Source organism: Atractosteus spatula, unplaced genomic scaffold (assembly GCF_055471065.1).
Source record: "Atractosteus spatula isolate fAtrSpa1 unplaced genomic scaffold, fAtrSpa1.hap1 Scaffold_47, whole genome shotgun sequence".
Classification (NCBI taxonomy): Eukaryota; Metazoa; Chordata; class Actinopteri; order Semionotiformes; family Lepisosteidae; genus Atractosteus; species Atractosteus spatula.
This window is the reverse complement of record NW_028296876.1, coordinates 85,024-100,839: the sequence shown is the minus strand read 5'-3', so window position 1 is coordinate 100,839 and position 15,816 is coordinate 85,024. Positions and strand designations below refer to the sequence as shown.

Here is a 15,816-nt window from a genome sequence, read left to right as displayed (position 1 = left end):
GGTCAAGGGCCATTCGTGCATCTCCTGTAACTCGAGTAAAAATGCTATTCAAAGTGCAGTGACTGAAATCGTCGTCCACATTTCTCCGTTGTTGATTTCTTTCTGTCTAAGAAAGTTCTATTTTCATGTCCGAACGGGGAGACTTTATCATTCCAACTTGAAGCCACCCTTAAGTACTCTGAGGTGTGTGTGTCTGCTTGCACTTTTGGCGTAAAAGGTTTCTTAAACGGAGAGCGAACTTGAAAAAAGTTGCCGCCTCCGCCGCCGCCGCCTCGCACTCCCTGTTCGATTGTAGCAAGAAGGCAGCGGGCACAGTGCTTGCTGTCGTCGTAGCCGAGTGGTTAAGGCGATGGACTTGAAATCCGTTGGGGTCTCCCCACGCAGGTTCAAATCCTGCTGACTACGGCGTTCTTTGCATTTGGTCGCGTGTGTGAAAAAGGACCAGCGCCGTTTTGTTTTCGCTGGGGCCTTTAACACTCTAAATCGCCTGGACCCGCTGCCTTGGAAATCGATTCTTCAGCACCCACGAGTGACGCTTTGCGGCTGGACGCAGATAATGATGCTTTTTCTGCAACCAGCTTTCCAGCAGCTCCGTACTGAACCCGTTCTCCATTGCAACATAGCGGAGGCTCTTCACGTCTATAGCAAGGCTGTGTAGGACCGCATACGCCACAGTGACTTTTACACAGACCACATGAAAGGCAAGCAAAATACAGTTTTAAAATTCCAAACACTCACAAGGTCAGAGGAACAGCGATGACCTGAACAGATCTGTTACAGAAGTCTAGGTTGACCTTTTTAGAGCTGTAATTGTATTTTTGTTTAATAGAAGATCAAATCCACTCCCATGTACCAGCACCTTACAGTTTATTGATGTTAATTGTGTTTAAGTAATAAGATTGCTAACGGTGTTGGACTTTAGCTGGTGTTTTTTAGAACAAATTGCTTACTCTTCTGTAAGGAATATGCAGTACGCGCCTTTGTCAGTCATTGCTCACCATACCTGTAACTTTCTTATCTAACTCACTACCTCAAATGGTGAAGGTCCACAAACATAAATGAAAAAAAAAACCCTTGTTGTAGATGAGGTGCACAAAAAAGCAGCCCCTGATAGTGTATAACACATTTATACTATTGCAGAGACACATGTAACACATATATATACTGTATATATATGAAACAGAAACAGGAATCACTTACTCACCTGAAGAATCTCTGTAGGAATATCTAGCATTTATCAATGGAAATAAAAGCTGCTTTAATACAGTGCATGTTCAAACTCAAACCCTCAGCTGCTGTTCTTGTTTGTTTTGTGACAAATTGCAACTGAGCATCGCATGAGCAGTTACGTACCCTTATCTGTTAGGGAATTTCAAGGGATGAGTTAGGTCAGAATGGGTAGGCTGCAAAACAACAAGTAAAGAGTTATTCCAAGATGAAACGTTGTGGCGGTTTTCTTATCTTTTCAGCATGGACTAAACTTTTACGCGTTCCTTATATGCTATATATGTATATATTAGCACCAATGTCGTTCTTAAAAACTAACATGAAATTGTCAGGGACATTCAGCTATATACAAAGAAGAGACAGACAAAGTAATAATTCTATATTAACGTGGCCTACATATTGACGCAATGATCAAACTAACTGACATGTTCTGATTCAGATCCCCTGCAGTTCATGCTAATTAGAACAATAGCAATGCTGAGTCCTCCCCACCCTACTGAGCACAAACTCAGCTGCTCTCCAGTTCTGTTCTGCATGTTTTTTCATTGCAATTGAGCTCGGAGCTGGAGATGATCTCCATACAGTACTGTGTTAACTAGCCCGCACTTGCGTGCTAATTTACTGGTTGTGGCAAATGTTTTTCTCTAGTTCATTTACATGAAGGCAACCTGTTATCGAGGAACCTGAGAGGTTTAAAAGCCTCACGAGCCAGGCAGGACTCGAACCTACAATCTTCTGATCCGAAGTCAGACGCGTTATCCATTACGCCACTGGCCCACGTGACACGCACTTGCACTCCACCACAGAGAGCTCTACACTGCTACTAGTAGTACACTTCCCCATCTAAATTTTCAAAGCAAGAAACTTGTGTTTCCTACTATTTTTAACAGGTTTAAAATATCATCTCCTTAAAACAGAAAAAGTGTTGATGTGTCGTGCTGAAATTCAGATTGATTTTGAATTCAAAGAAAAAACGTTTACTTCCAAAACACCGTGAAATTGTCACATCTTGCAGACAATAGGTGTATTCCATGTTGAAAAGAGAAGAAAGAAAACCATGGAGCCTTTTACAGGTGTGAGGCTTCTTCAGGTGTGAGAAGACCTCACGGCCGAAACGTTGTGTTTCCTTTCTTCTCTTTTCAGCATGCAATAAACCTATTACTTGTTCCTTTGCAGCCGAGGCATGTTAACGTAGCTCCCCAGCTGAACATCTTGCAGACTCTACTTCTCTCCTGTAGAAGTAAAGCAGGGCTTGCTGGGTGAGCTTTTGCTCTGGTAAATTAGGTCACGTGTCATGTTCAATCACTTCTAAACACAACATTTGCTGGTGCTAGCTTTCCCCATGAAAAGAGACATTTCCCTTACAGTACATGACATATCGTTTTTTTTCTATCAATAAGTATAGAAATAAAACAAAAGAAAAAACGGTGTCGCCAAAGAATGCCCAGCTCTGTCGCCTTGGGGAGGTGTCAAGGGCATTGAGCTCCTTGGACATGAAAAGTGCCAGATAAATGCCATTTCTCATCATTTCTCTTGGCGTCAGTTCTGCTATTAAATGGGACGGAGGCAAGGGGCTCAGAGAGCAGGTTAAGTGCACACCGAACGCAGATGTGTCCAAGTGTCTGTAAAAGCGCGGTGCTCCGCTGGCGCTGTTTCCTAGTGGCTTAAAGTGCCTGCCTGGAAAGCAGGCGATCCTGGGTCTGGATACCAGCGGTGCCTCTCTCTGTGTCTTGTTGTGCCGAATGTATCATTTCAGACAAACATGCACAGCTTGGTTCAGTTTAATACAAGAATTAATTTCCTTTCTGGAAGAACTTGTTTTTGAAGAAATCCATACAGCTTGTGAAAGATGAAATCCATTTCTTGGTTGTCAGTGGAAAAATATCGCCGGCTGCAAGAAGCGCAAGTGATTGTTTTCCTTGACCATAAACCTGCAAATGTAGGGAGCACAAAAGGCCATCAGTCTCTGTGGCGCAATCGGTTAGCGCGTTCGGCTGTTAACCGAAAGGTTGGTGGTTCAAGCCCACCCGGGGACGCATGTCTCAGCTTTTCCAATGTAAACATCATCACCGCTAAAGAAGATGGCGCAGAAGGCTCCACAGCCGAAACGTGGTGCTTCTTTTCTTCTCTTTTCAGCATGGAGTAAACCTTTGCTTGATCCTTTGCAGCCTACGCATGCTGACACAGCTACCTTTCTCTTAACGCGCCTCAATCATTATTCACCAAAACGATCAGCAGAATATGTCGCCTTTGTGGTGATGTCACTCCTCTGCTTCACAAATGTCCTTAGTGACGGGCCATTTCTTTCGGCCATTTTTCCGGAGCGGTTATTGATTGCTCCATCATTTCCCTCATGCTTTCCATCACTAGATTGAAAAAAAAAAACAGAAACAGGACGACAGGACGACAATCAAATTGCAAAAACTCATCAAAGCACTCGATAGAGTATTTGAATCCACAAGTAGCTACGAGCAACTTTGTCCTGGCTTGCATGAAAGTCGGAAAATGTCAAAAAGAAAAAGATGGTGGCTTTTTCATATTCGTTCTTTTATTTTTAGTTCGTTGGCTCTTCTGTCCATTGTCCTCCTGCCTGGCTCTTGACCTGTGACTGTCTGAACGCACACAGTAGACTTTCAGGCGGGGGATTTGTCCTGAGCCTCTGTGAAAGACCCACCCACCCCCATAAATAACTGCTCTAGAAACACATGAATGCAAAACTAAACCACAGCTTAAAGAGGAGCTCCAACTCAGTGCCATACTAATGTAAACGAAGTAATACTAAGACATGCTCTTATGGATTTGTCTTACCTTGAGATATGTAATTGGATTTCAGGATTAACTTCCACATTCAATGTACTGGTGATTGTTTGCCTGGTCAGTACCTGGGTGGGAGACCTCCAGCGAACAATTAAGCTTGCTGCTGGAAGTGGTGTTAAGAGACTCTTAGGATCTTCCAGAGGTGTCTGTCCAATAGCACTAGTTGCCTTAGAGCTGGCTCAAACATTGCTCAAGAGTATACCTTTCACAGATGCGCAAAGATGAATGATGGGGGTGCACGCTTCAAGGAGCCTTCCAACTGTAGGGACTGATTAGAGACGATCCGTAGCGTGTGTTCGTTTCCATAAAGGCCCCGTGTCTCAACGGTAGGACGGAGTCAAATACTGCCTCGACACGTAACAGCATTATATTAAACCGCAGGACTTGAGGGCTGTTTTGTTTGAATGTTCAAGGCATTCGTAAGAGCGTAGGTCAAGGGCCATTCGTGCATCTCCTGTAACTCGAGTAAAAATGCTATTCAAAGTGCAGTGACTGAAATCGTCGTCCACATTTCTCCGTTGTTGATTTCTTTCTGTCTAAGAAAGTTCTATTTTCATGTCCGAACGGGGAGACTTTATCATTCCAACTTGAAGCCACCCTTAAGTACTCTGAGGTGTGTGTGTCTGCTTGCACTTTTGGCGTAAAAGGTTTCTTAAACGGAGAGCGAACTTGAAAAAAGTTGCCGCCTCCGCCGCCGCCGCCTCGCACTCCCTGTTCGACTGTAGCAAGAAGGCAGCGGGCGCAGCGCTTGCTGTAGTCGTGGCCGAGTGGTTAAGGCGACGGACTTGAAATCCGTTGGGGTCTCCCCGCGCAGGTTCAAATCCTGCCGACTACGGCGTTCTTTGCATTTGGTCGCGTGCGTGTGTGAAAAAGGACCAGCGCCGTTTTGTTTTCGCTGGGGCCTTTAACACTCTAAATCGCCTGGACCCGCTGCCTTGGAAATCGATTCTTCAGCACCCACGAGTGACGCTTTGCGGCTGGACGCAGATAATGATGCTTTTTCTGCAACCAGCTTTCCAGCAGCTCCGTACTGAACCCGTTCTCCATTGCAACATAGCGGAGGCTCGTCACGTCTATAGCAAGGCTGTGTAGGACCGCATACGCCACAGTGACTTTTACACAGACCACATGAAAGGCAAGCAAAATACAGTTTTAAAATTCCAAACACTCACAAGGTCAGAGGAACAGCGATGACCTGAACAGATCTGTTACAGAAGTCTAGGTTGACCTTTTTAGAGCTGTAATTGTATTTTTGTTTAATAGAAGATCAAATCCACTCCCATGTACCAGCACCTTACAGTTTATTGATGTTAATTGTGTTTAAGTAATAAGATTGCTAACGGTGTTGGACTTTAGCTGGTGTTTTTTAGAACAAATTGCTTACTCTTCTGTAAGGAATATGCAGTACGCGCCTTTGTCAGTCATTGCTCACCATACCTGTAACTTTCTTATCTAACTCACTACCTCAAATGGTGAAGGTCCACAAACATAAATGAAAAAAAAAACCCTTGTTGTAGATGAGGTGCACAAAAAAGCAGCCCCTGATAGTGTATAACACATTTATACTATTGCAGAGACACATGTAACACATATATATATACTGTATATATACAGATGCAGCCATTCAAAATGCATGAGGTATTTCGCGGCATACCCCGGTGGGCGTGTCACAGTATCACGCGGTATGACGCAGTTAACGTGGTGTCACGTGGTTAACTATCTGGCGTTGCCTTGTAAAACCGCCAGGGGGAGCTTAACCTCTCATGTACATTATTTGAGCCTTTAATTTTGAACTGTGTATTACAGCATGTTAATCATCAGTCATTAAAATGTTGGTATATTTTATGAAAGCAAGATTGCTCAGTTGGACAAAAGTACACAACCTACCTTTATCAGAAATATCAAAGCCTTTACTGAAGATATTACTAATAGTATTAATAATGGATGACTTTGGACAAGCTGTATACTCAAAGTATAATTTCTTTAGCACATTTGTACAAGCACTTGGAATCTGTCCAAGCCATACTTTGTCAGGCATTTTGTTTTACTTCAACGGGCATAAAAACTTCCTTGCTTTTAACAGGGCGTTTCATAATTTCTAGCTACGAAAATGATTTAAAATGCGACACCTATCATTCAACTAGAGCTTAAAATATCACAAGGAAAAATACACACCGGTATTCCATTTCTCCCTAAACATTGTAAGCTTCGAAGTCTTTAACTAACGTGATACCGGAGTCAACAAGCATACTTTTAGAATTTGATTAAAAGGGAATATAATATGGAATCGCGTATCTCAAGAAATTAATAACGGTATGATTATATCCGTGTACTGCGGCAGGGCTGTGTAGGGCTGTTTCGCCTGCTTGCGCACGCGAGCTGTCTTGTAGCCTACTGGTCTAGGTGCGTGACTACCAACTGACAGGTTGTGTGTTCAAATCCAGCTGGTGCTGGACCTTCCAGTTTTATTTATTTATTTTTTAATCACGTAACATAAGCATATTACCGTATGCAAACTGTACTGTATACAATATGTATATGTATATTTAATGTCTTAACTGTGCCCGTTTAAGTATTGAATATTCATATCTAATTTTCCACTGAAGGGAAATCTTAACATAAACATACAGTATATGGCTGGTCTCGGTACTTTAAAGAAAAAAATACACACCAGTATTCCATTTCTCCCTAAACATTGTAAGCTTCGAAGTCTTTAACTAACGTGATACCGGAGTCAACAAGCATACTTTTAGAATTTGATTAAAAGGGAATATAATATGGAATCGCGTATCTCAAGAAATTAATAACGATATAATTATATTCATGTTGCAAAAGAACTGCAACGGACATAAAAACTCCCTTGCTTTTAACAGAGCGTTCCATAATTTCTAACTACGAAAATGCCAGGTGAAAGGATTTGTAAACATATTTTGTTAAAGCAAGTCAGTTTTTTCTGCAACACATAAAATACATTTTTCCAAGAAAGTTTAGCCTTTGTCACTAATGAAACCACTAAATAAAGACATAAATATAGAAATCTAAAGATTTGTTTTATTTAATGTTGGTAGCAGGATGAACTGTCAGAGTGTATATTTTGTCGCAAAGTTGCTGCAAGATGTTAACAGTGAAAAAGGTATTTAGAAATGAGTTATTTCAAGATGAAAAAGAAAACATACACGAAACATGGTTTCATTACGACCAGAATCGGTCTTGAGATATTTTTAACTTGATTTACAGTATTTGAGAGGTATGTCTTAACACCGATACTACAGTGCTTAAGTACTGCTCACGTATATGTTTCTAGGTTTATATTATGCATTTCATACGGTCAAATTACTTTTGAGCAACTAATAATTAGCGCGAAACGGTATGCGTGTTACTTTCGTTTTGTGCTGGGAGCCATGGATTGATTAGAGATATCAAGTACATACAAGTCATTTTTTAAATGTTGTAGTTCGTCTTGAAAAAATGTTACGAGTACATCATCTATCAACAATCACACAGGTTCTGTTTCCATATTGCGGATTTTGGTTAGGTATTATCAAATCCAGTGGCGCTGTTAGTTTACTGAGTCCCATGTCACATGGTCTGTGATTGAAACCGGAAAAACTGGTTTAATTCGTCACAGCCAGCACTCTTCAGGTGTGAGGGTCTTCTGCTCAGAATGAAACGCTAAAATGTTTGTGTATATTCTAATGGTAGTGGGGGCAGGGTGTGTGGGAACAGGTTTGGTTGAAATTGCATTGGAGATCTATGTTCTTCACACCTGAAACATTTTCTCTGAAAGCATTTTCTTCGCAGTTTAGCCGATCTTGTTACAGCATGTTACAGTTTACTATTATTAACCATATTAATTTTAAGTGCTTAATGTAAAATCTTGTAAAAATATATTTTCATTGTTCAAATATACATTAAGTCTGACTATCATATAATAAGTTAAATACAAAACTAAAGAAAAAATAGGGTTAAATATAATTCAAAATATTTTGCTAACAATGTTAACTGTTTATGAATAATAAAATGTATTAACTAAGGAGTAGGATGGCACAGTTGTTAGTATGTTTTTTGTTTTGTTTCTTTTTCATAAATACAACAGTAGTACCTGATGTCTCAGTGGCTTTCAAAATTAAATTATTTCTCCCTAAACATTTTAAGCATCGAAGTCTTTAACTAACGCGATACCGGAGTCAACAAGCATACTTTTAGAATTTGATTAAAAGGGAATATAATATGGAATCGCGTATCTCCAGAATTTAAAGACCAGACAATCGCAAACTCGTTTTCAATAAAATTATTTTATTCATTCAGCAGTTTGTGAGAGGGACATCCAGCAGGGAGAGACACACAACCGGTTTTCATTGACAACATTGTTTTTTTTTCAATTCCTCTTGTCTAACAGGAATGTTTTGTTTGTGGACAGACTGTTAGACAAGAGGAAATTTGTCTAACAAATTAAAAAACTCCATCCCGGCCTCTCAGTTCACCACCGCGCAGGACTCTGTTGATGCTGTCCCCGCCGGCTATCTCCCCCCAGGAAGCACAGCGGAATTCACAGATGCCAGTGGGACGAATAATTCTCCCAGATGTCCAACTGCTACCCATCACCCAGGAGATGGAGGGGGGGTTGTACTTGCAGTGCATCGGCATAGACGGGAAAGCAAGAGCCGACCGCTACGCCGCCCTCGTGTTTCGAAATCTTGTGACTTTTGAAATTTACTGGGGGTGGACCACGTCTGTAAATTTCGATGGGTCCAGAGGCAAAAGTGCCTTGCCTTGTAATCTCCGGGAAACCATTAGTACGATGGTGAATCGGAGATTCTCAACCCTTGCTGCGTACGACTGGAAAAGAATTCGTGATCGGATCAACGAAATGCTTCGTAGGAGGAGGCGGTCTTTTCCTCTTGTCTAACAGTCTGTCCACAAACAAAACATTCCTGTTAGACAAGAGGAATTGAAAAAAAAACAATGTTGTCAATGAAAACCGGTGTGTGTGTCTCTCCCTGCTGGATGTCCCTCTCACAAACTGCTGAATGAATAAAATCATTTTATTGAAAACGAGTTTGCGATTGTCTGGTCTTTAAATTCTGGAGATACGCGATTCCATATTATATTCCCTTTTAATCAAATTCTAAAAGTATGCTTGTTGACTCCGGTATGGCGTTAGTTAAAGACTTCGATGCTTAAAATGTTTAGGGAGAAATGGAATACTGGTGTGTATGTTTTCTTTAAAGTACCGAGACCAGCCATATACTGTATGTTTAAGTTCCAAAATTAATATCGTTTATGGGCTTCACACGCGTTGCAGTATGCTCAGGCACTAAGTAAAAGGAGATGCTTCGTATTGCTTGACTAATTTTAAAAACTAAGTTATAAATGCAGGCGCTGCTCTGATGCGTCGGCTCCTACACAGTGCCTGTCTGCTGTAAGCGTTACAATATACATACCCAACACTGCTTGTACCCATCTGTCATGCAAATAAAACACCTTGAATTGAATTGAGGGGAGAAGGGGGGGATACTAAAGCCATTACTGGCTCAATGGGCTTTGACGTGCTCATGCGTTGGTTTAACAGTGCGGGTGTGGCAGGCTTCCAATGTCAACTCGATTGGAAGACAATGAACATATTTTAGCCCGAAATGAATTAATAGCAAACATGGTTTACATAAAATACATTTTTCCAAGAAAGTTTATAATAATATGATCTATAGTTGAAATCTGAGCCTACTTTAAAAATAAAGGAAAAGCATTTTCAGAGAGCAATCACGCTGTGTTTATGTAGAAAAAGTGATTAGGTTTATGAGCAATCTAATTACCTAATCGCTTAAAACGCTATATAAAATAAAGTTTATTTAGTATAGCAAACTATACTAGTTTATAAAATAAAATAAAGTTTATTTAGAGATGAATGATCAGTGTGGTAGTTTAAATAATGTGAGTCAGGAAACTAACACAGCGCCACCGGATTTAATAACGCAATAAAAACGCTATAAAATAATGTGACACAGTACAGCACAGTACAATAATACTGACCATGACTTTGGAAGCATAAATTACCTTACACTCAATTTAAACACAAGCTGTCTTTCTGTATGAACCTCTAAGCTGGTTCATACAGAAAATGTAGAAATGCATTAGCCTGATTATGATTAAAAACACATAATTAAACACGCGTTTGCGATTTAAATCAGAACACGATTTAAATCAATATAAATGTTTATATTGTAACGCATACTGTCCAGCCTCCATTTCTCTATAAAAATTTACTGTTGCACACACACACACAATAGAAGCAGGAACCGCTGTCAGAAGGGAAGATATGTTCAAAATATCGCAAATATCGATCATGTTGCGATATTTTGAAATATAAAAGTCAACTGATTGTCCATAATATCGCTTACCTATTTTTTTGAAGAAATGTTTGTTAAAATGAAAGTCCAGCACCAGCTGGATTCGAACACACAACCTGCCAGTTGGTAGTCACGCACCTAGACCAGTAGGCTACAAGAGAGCTTGCATGATCAGGCAGGCGAAACAGCCCTACACAGCCCTGCCGCAGTACACGGATATAATCATACCGTTATTAAATTCTTGAGATACGCGATTCCATATTATATTCCCTTTTAATCAAATTCTAAAAGTATGCTTGTTGACTCCGGTATCACGTTAGTTAAAGACTTCGAAGCTTACAATGTTTAGGGAGAAATGGAATACCGGTGTGTATTTTTTTCTTTAAAGTACCAAGACCAGCTATATACTGTATGTTTACGTTCCAAAATTAATATCGTTTATGGCCTTCACACGCGTTACAGTATGCTCCTATTCTTTTTATGCTCAGCTACTAAGATTTCCCTTCAGTGGTAAAATTCAATATCTACAACGGGCACAGTAAAGACGTTTACAGTAAGTCTTTCTACGACAGACCAACGGACCACGAGTGCCCCTGTCGGTCAACCAATCACGCACCGCGGTATCCCGTGTCATCATACCTGCGGTATCTGTACCGCGCACTTTGAATGGCTGCATCTGTATGAAACAGAAACAGGAATCGCTTACTCACCTGAAGAATCTCTGTAGGAATATCTAGCATTTATCAATGGAAATAAAAGCTGCTTTAATACAGTGCATGTTCAAACTCAAACCCTCAGCTGCTGTTCTTGTTTGTTTTGTGACAAACCACACAGCTGCCAGCGCACCTCACGGTGCCAGGCCACCACTGCATCACCCACCTGCCAGCGCACCTCACCGTGCCCGGCCACCACTGCATCACACAGCTGCCAGCGCACCTCACCGTGCCAGGCCACCACTGCGTCACAACACACAGCTGCCAGTGCACCTCTACATACCCGACCACCACTGCATCACACAGCTGCCAGCGCACCTCACCGTGCCAGGCCACCACTGCATCACATAGCTGCAAGCGCACCTCACCGTGCCAGGCCACCACTGCATCATACAGCTGCCAGGGCACCTCACCGTGTCAGGCCACCACTGCGTAACACCACATAGCTGCCAGCGCACCTCACCATGCCAGGCCATCACTGAGTCAGAGATTAAATAAAACCTCACTCGCACCAAACAAATTTATATTTCTAAATATCACAACATGATCGAATTTAAGTCATTTTAATAACAATGAATAGTCACCTAGGCGTTACAATATAAACATTTATATTGATTTAAATAATGTTTTGATTTAAATCGAAAATGCGGGTTTAAATATATGTGTTTTTTGATTCACAATCAGACAAATGCAACATAAATTGATATCTTTGTCTTCTAAGTATCTTAATAAACTTTCAGCATAGCTTTCTCCCCGTTTAGATTTATTTTGGGATCAAACGTGGAAAGATTAGATTGTAATCGTTTTTATTTTTTAAATACATTTTAGAAAAGTGTAATCTATACTAAAAAGCTGTACACCACCTGCTATAAAGATACATATTGTAATACTTTCGGGTTCGGATAGGACAGACACAAGAACTCAGACTTGCGGAGTTAAAGCAAGTTAAAGCCTTGATTTTATATATCACCTTTAAAAGTGGCATCTCAAAGCAAAGTAAATACCCAACACTGATTGTACCCATCTGTCATGCTAATAAAGCAGCTTGAATTGAATTGAGGGGGGGGGGGTATATTTGCTTTGTGTATAAAGTACATTGTGAATGTTTTCACAGCCTTCACTTTGTCGTTTTTATGCCATTTTTTGACCACGCACGAATATTCCTATGTCCGTATCTTTGCAAGGGAATCAGTGCGAATTTTAATACTAATTAAATGACCGCGGGCACTTTCCACCCCCTCTACATTCTCAGAGTAGAACAGACTAACCTTCTAATGAAAGACGGTCCACCCCCCACGGACAGGAAAAGTGCCCACAGGCACTTAAACTTAATATGGTCAGTAACAGTAAACAGTAACATGGTCAGAAGGAGCACGTACAAACGTTTCCGAAATAACCACATGTAAGACTCTGATGCTTAAAATGTTTAGGGAGAAAGTGGAATACTGGTGTGTATTTTTTCTTTAAACTACCAATACCAGCCATATACAGTCTGTAACGTAGGGATTTCTATATGTCTTTATTTAGTGGTTACATTAGTGACAAAGGCTAAACTTTTAGCTTCAGTAACGTGTACATATCTCCCCTTTTTATAAAACGACATGGTTAAAACTGTTCCAGAGCCACTGTTGTTTCATCAGTGAAAAGTACATCATGAAATGCCTCTCCCTGTTCAATCCACTGGAAAAAAGAAAAGGAGCATAAAGCTTCTGATGGTCATAAACGATATTCATTTAGGAGCAGCATCAGAGGTATGTTTTTAACTGCACTGCATTGGAGAGAATACCATAGTGTGTTTTTTTTTTTACTCCCTGGCGGAAACTGGCTTCCAGAAGAATCAGTATGGCTCAGAGATTAAATAAAACTTCACTCGCACCAAACAAATGTATATTTCTAAATATCACAACATGATTGAATTTAAGTCATTTTAATAACAATGAATAGTCACCTATGCGTTACAATATAAACATTTATATTGATTTAAATCGCGTTTAAATCACCTTTATTTAAAACCCATAAATAAAGCTGATACTGTTTAGACTTTTAATTATTTAAAACTGTATTAAAGCAGCACGATACACAATGCAACGTAAATTGCTATCTTTGTCTTCTGTGTAATAATGTTCACCTCTCTGTCCAGCAAATTTACAATAGTAATAATAATGAACTTTATTGTATATGGCGCCTTTAAAGGTGGCTCCTCAAAGCGCTTTACAGGTTAAAAACAATACTGTTAGGCTGGGAAAACGATTTTTTTTTTAAGAAATACAAAATGAGATATAATGATATGTTCCGGCTTAGACATTAACGAAGAGCATAACGCGTTTACTGTATACACTCCAAGTACAACCCCCCTCTCTGCAGGAGTGCTGGCTGTGACGAATTGAACCGGTTTCACGGGTATTTTCAAAGTAGGAGGCGAGATTTCCAGCGAAAGACACCTCCCCCCCCCTCAAAAACCCAGTAAGTACAGTACTTACTAGTTAAAGGCTAGGCTCCTCAGTGAAATCGCTTTAACATGCTAATGCGTTGGTGTAACAGTCCGGGCGTGGCAAGCTTCTAATTTCAACCCGACTACGGCGAAAGGAACCCTTCTTTCATTAGAAGACAATGAACATATTTTAGCCCTGAATGAATTAATAGCAAACATGGTTTACATAAAAGACATTTTTCCAATAAAGTTTAGCCTTTGTCACTAATGAAACCACTAAATGAAGACATAAATATAAAAATCTTAAGATTTTTAAAATACATGATTTTGCTAAAATTTATTTGAAAATAAAAACAATTACAACCGCCAGGGGAGGGAGAGAACAGGGGAGGGATGTTGGTTTTGCATAAGGGGCGGGGCTATGGAAATTGGGTCTGTTTGGGAATGTGTAGTTACATGTTCTGGCTGTTTGTGAATTATCGTTGTTGAGTATGGAGTGTTGAGGTATTGATTTTGTGTAATGCTTTATGTTGAAAATTGAGGTGGATTTTGTTTATGATAAATAGGATAAACTGGGATGTGAGGAAGGTTTGGTTTTGCATAAGGGGCGGGATTATGATAATTGGAGGACTTTGCGAGAGTAAAATGGTTTGATATATTTGATTTTGTATTGTGGTTGTTATCTATGTTTTTGGTTGGTATTATGTTTATATGGTTGTTTTTGTTGGTTGGTTGTTATTATGGTTATTAATAATACGATCTATAGTTGAAATCTGAGCCTAAATAAAAAGAAAAAGCAAGTGATTAGGTTTATGAGCAATCTAATTACTTATTCGTTTAAAACGCTATATAAAATAGTTTATTATTAATTTGCTGGACAGAGCGGTGAACATTATTATGCATAAGACAAAGATAACGATCCTGATCAGTTTAGAAATCTGTGTACGCTGTAAGGTTTTTACTTCTTAAACTTTTAAAATACACGTTTTGAATAGAAACAAATCCTCTTCCTGGTACAGTATGTATAGCAAACCAGCACGTCTTTTTTCTCCAATCAGAGGGGTGTCAGATGGTGTCAGCCAATCACCATTCTGAAGCCCTACCATAATCTCTGGTATGGGGAGACCCCAGAATTCTGTCCCATAGTTTAGACAGATGATAGATACTTTTATTGATCCCGTGAGGGAAATAAAGTGAATCATTTTCATTTTAGGAAATTATTAAACGCTCGGTTAAAAGCAAAGGAGATTGTCTGTTATAGTGGACATAAAAACAAGAGTTCGCTGGCATTATATCCTGGAAGACACAGACCGGCGCCAGACCGGTAAAATGCCTGATGAACTAGGGATTGGACAGTTTCCAAGTGCTTGTACAATCGATGGAAATGTTCAAATAAATGTGCAAAAGAAATAAACAAAATAATCATTTATTTCTTTATCATATTGGGTAGCTAATGTCCTCTCTTTGCTAGTTAGTGGCTGTGTTTCTGCATTGGGTAGCAACGGGTGACTGTTCTCAGGCGGAAGATGTAAACAGCTTAATGTTCGTGTTAAATATTTTTTTTAAATTAAAATTCATTCTATACAGGAATCGCATATTTGGGTACCGTTTCATAAAACTTTCATGCTTAAAATGTTTAGGGAGAAATGGAAGACTGGTGTGTATTTTTTCTTTAAACTACCAAGACCAGCCATACACAGTACAGTTTACATACATACAGTAATGTTTATGTTCCTAAATTAATATCGTTTATGACCTTCAGATGCGTTATGCTCCTCTTCTTTTTATGCTCAGCTACTAAAATTTCCCTTTAGTGGTAAAATCCATATAAATATTCAAAACTAAGCGGATTAAAATGTGCACAGTAAAGACATTAAATGATTAAATCTTTGCACTACCAACCAATGCACCACGAGTGCCCCTGTCGGTCATTTTGGCCAGCCAATCACTTACCGCGGTGCCCTCCGGTGCCCTGCGGTGGCTTGTGGGTAGGTTACTGTACCGCGGGTTTTTACCGCGCATTTTGAATGGCTGCATCTGTAAATGCCATTTCTCATCATTTCTCTTGGCGTCAGTTCTGCTATTAAATGGGACGGAGGCAAGGGGCTCAGAGAGCAGGTTAAGTGCACACCGAACGCAGATGTGTCCAAGTGTCTGTAAAAGCGCGGTGCTCCGCTGGCGCTGTTTCCTAGTGGCTTAAAGTGCCTGCCTGGAAAGCAGGTGATCCTGCTTTCCAGGCAGGGTCTGGATACCAGCGGTGCCTCGCTCTGTGTCTTGTTGT

The 15,816-nt window shown here is 40.2% G+C and overlaps 4 non-coding genes across 4 annotated transcripts; 3 read left to right on the top strand and 1 right to left on the bottom strand.

The window, feature by feature from the left end:
- Positions 1 to 323: 323 nt before the first annotated feature.
- trnas-uga (transfer RNA serine (anticodon UGA)) lies at positions 324 to 405 on the top strand. The gene has a single exon. It is a non-coding gene; the product is annotated as a tRNA-Ser (tRNA).
- Positions 406 to 1,931: 1,526 nt separating this feature from the next.
- trnar-ucg (transfer RNA arginine (anticodon UCG)) lies at positions 1,932 to 2,004 on the bottom strand. The gene has a single exon. It is a non-coding gene; the product is annotated as a tRNA-Arg (tRNA).
- A 1,185-nt stretch (positions 2,005 to 3,189) lies between these two features.
- On the top strand, positions 3,190 to 3,263 carry trnan-guu (transfer RNA asparagine (anticodon GUU)). The gene has a single exon. It is a non-coding gene; the product is annotated as a tRNA-Asn (tRNA).
- Positions 3,264 to 4,797: 1,534 nt separating this feature from the next.
- Positions 4,798 to 4,879, top strand: trnas-uga (transfer RNA serine (anticodon UGA)). The gene has a single exon. It is a non-coding gene; the product is annotated as a tRNA-Ser (tRNA).
- The last annotated feature ends 10,937 nt before the right edge of the window (positions 4,880 to 15,816 follow it).